The following is a 3,496-nucleotide window of genomic DNA, read 5'->3' as shown; positions in this document are numbered from 1 at the left end:
GTGTTTACTACACAACAACCTAATTATAAAATTGCTTTGTTACATGGCCTTTTTCTCATCTTTCCAACACAACCTATTTTATTCTTTCTCTTCTCCTTCCTTTAAAAAATGCCCATTTATCTTGTTCTTTATATATCACAATCTCTCAAACTGACGCCCATATCTAATTTTAAACACAAAAATGGGTTTATATCAATCTAATACAAGATCTCTTAGAAAATTATTAATAAATAATTCTCTAAAATTGTATTTAGCACAAAAACTTGAATGGATCACAAATTAATGTTAGATAATTAAAATCTCTTAAGGGACACTGAAGTTGTTTCCAATAATGGAAAACACCATAAATAATGTAAATGATTAGTTAGTTAATATGCAAAGAAGTTATTCTTGGCTTAAACCATTCAATCATTCTCAACCTAGAAGTAAATGTGTCCTCTTCCTAAAAATTCATGTTCTATACAATATATTCTAGGTGAAACTTCACTCAAATTAAATTCTCCCTATGATTTCATGTTACTCTTTTTTACACCTTAAAAAGAACCATAGACCTTATTGGTAGGGTATAAATGGATAATTCCAAATAACCACATCTAGTCATTTGTTGCATTCAAATTTTAAAATCATGTGGCAAGTGTATAAAATTGTTGAGCCAAGTAGTACTATGATAAAATAAATCTTAGAGCACAATCTTATTTACTTCTAATTTACCCAAAAGATATATTTCTTGCAGCATGGAAGAATACATGTTTTTTCACTTATCATTATATACATTAACATTTGCTGATAGAAGAATTAAACATCCAATTCAATGTTATACGAATATATAAATAATTGAAAACTATGATAACTAAATGAATTTAGATGATGAGAACCTTTATTACAACATATTATTAATACACATTAGTATGCATTACAATCTAATGAAATTATTTATGATTTATTATCACATTCCTGACATTAAATTTCTTAGTTTGTAATTAAAATGTCAATGATAAAAAAAGAATCTTAATCAATCATATTTATTCATAAAACTTCTCCATGTGACTATACATAATTCTGGTTTTACATCGTCCCATGCATTATATTTGGAAAAAGCTTAAAAGTTTCGTTAGCTCACTTATATTTCTGTCTTTAGCTCTACTAATTTTTTAGAACATGACATTTGTCAGATTTCTCACGTTTTCATTAGTCCTTAACCATTTATATATTTTTGTCTTTAATACATTAGTTGCAACTCTTTATTAACTTCTCCCTTTTATATGGCGCTTGTCATGTTTCCACTACTTCTGTACAACGCAAAAATGTAAAAATGATTTATTCATAGCAATGCAACGGTAATGCAAATGAATGTGAAGGAATATAAAAAGGTAAAAGCAAGGAATTACAGAAAACAAACCATTCTATTTGTGTGGTGCGACTCCTATTAATTTAGAGAGCATATACACAACCAACAGGTGGTTGCTTTGTTCTGGACAGATGCATTCTAGTCAATGTTTTATTGAAGGAATGAAAATAATTTAAGGACAGAATGATAGAAAACAATAGGTTTTATTTATGCGGAGCAACCTAATGTTTAGGGATAAGAATAGACGAGGAAAGAAAAACGCGTTTCAGTAGATGTCCTTACGCTGAATATCTGAAGCAGGGCATGGAGAGGAGCCACAGTTGTGACTAGAAACAGCTGACTGCTCCATTTTTGTGAGCACATTATTATTATTATTATGGTCTGACAAGGCAACTTGCTTGTATAGCAATGTTGGTGGTGGTGGAGGGCATGGAGAATCGCCACAGGTTGAGCTAGAAACAGTTAACTCCTCCATTTTTAGAGCTGCATTATCATTTGATAAAGCGCCATTTTTGTGTAGTGCTGGTGGTGGTGGTGGGGGAGGGCACGGAGAGCTGCCGCAGGGGGAAGCAGCCGACTACCTCAAATTTGCAAGGGGGAGAAGAACAAGCATTAATATTGTGCTTATTTTCATGCGCACCAAACTTCCCATGTTCGGAGTTGTGTGTCTTTACTAACCCAAAATGCAGAGAGGATTATTAACAATTAGATTGTAGCCAAAGATTGAGATTGTATGCAATGCATCATGGCAACCCATTTAAGGGCGGGCCGATAACATACCCATAATTTCTTCCATGGTGATGTATTCAAAGTCGTATGCCGTTTTGGAGACGATGCAATTGGCCGTTAAAAGACAAAGTCAGGAGATGTGGTGTTAACATAGAACAATCTCTTTATTTAAAATCAATCAGCAGTTTGTCGTTAAATATATTAGTTGCATTAAGAGGTGTAACCCATTAATATTAGCAATTGAAGATCACTAATCGGTTTACAGCTACGTATTTATTCAGACTAGAAAGTTTTATACCATTTTCTTCAAAACTATAAAAACAAGGATATATGAATATTCAGCAAATGCTATATGTGAAAAAAAATAAAAACTTATTAGCATCAAATATGTATGGCAGGTACATACAATTTGTAGAACAGTCTTAGCTAATTAGGGCACAATATAAATTATGTATGATAAACATGTGTCAATTTTAATAAATATTTTGGCTAACTCTATTCTACAATATAGATGGCATTTAGATAGCATATAATATGTATTTGTCTATAAATATAATAGATGAGGGCTTGTGTTCAATAAAGCCCATATTTGGTTTTCTTGATGCGGAGCACACAACAGAAGGGAAATGTGAATGATAAGGCTTTATAATATACTCAGTTCATAACAATACAAAGAATCACAAACAGAGAATTATAACTATGAAAGTGAAGAAACCACAAGATATGAACCAAAAACTTAATTCTTCTTTTTTTATAGGATTGTAAATGATGCTTTTATCTTTGCAATAATCTAGTTTATAGAGGGAGATTATTTAAAGAGAAAATCAGAGGAGGTAGTTGTATAGATTTCATTAATCAAGGCTTATTATATCTAGTTCCATACATTCACATATTTGAGGGTAGTGGGTACAACTATCAACCCTAAGAAGCTCCCTATGTATACCAGTGACAGATTAACTCTCTCAGCGATTTCCCAACAACTCTTGTCCACATATGATAGAGTGAGAAAGCAACATAAAGCATGTTGGACATGGCCTATGACCATAGGACCTATTTAGTTAGATCAGAGATAAGATATTCCATCATTTGAGTGTGAATGGGATCAATATCCCTTGGATGAGTACGATTCCCCTTGGCCTTATTTTGATAAGATTGTGAGAGTGCAATACTTAGTAGGAAAAATATTTTGACATGAGGAAACCATTGAGGATCACTGGATGAATGTGACAAATGACTACGATGTCTACATAAAGGATTATTTTAGGATGGCTTTGTATCTTGTAGAGAAAGCCTGGAAGATAAAGATTCAGTTGAAGATAGTGCAACAAGACACAAAGGAGTTGCTTGATCTATTATTCAACAAGGATAAGATTGGTGACTAACCTATCATGAATGTCAAGGTTGACAAAGAAGAGAACT

This window comes from Cupressus sempervirens, chromosome 9, assembly GCF_028749045.1.
Source record: "Cupressus sempervirens isolate cs-2001-9-10 chromosome 9, ASM2874904v1, whole genome shotgun sequence".
Lineage (NCBI taxonomy): Eukaryota > Viridiplantae > Streptophyta > Pinopsida > Cupressales > Cupressaceae > Cupressus > Cupressus sempervirens.
This window is presented reverse-complemented; position numbering follows the sequence as displayed.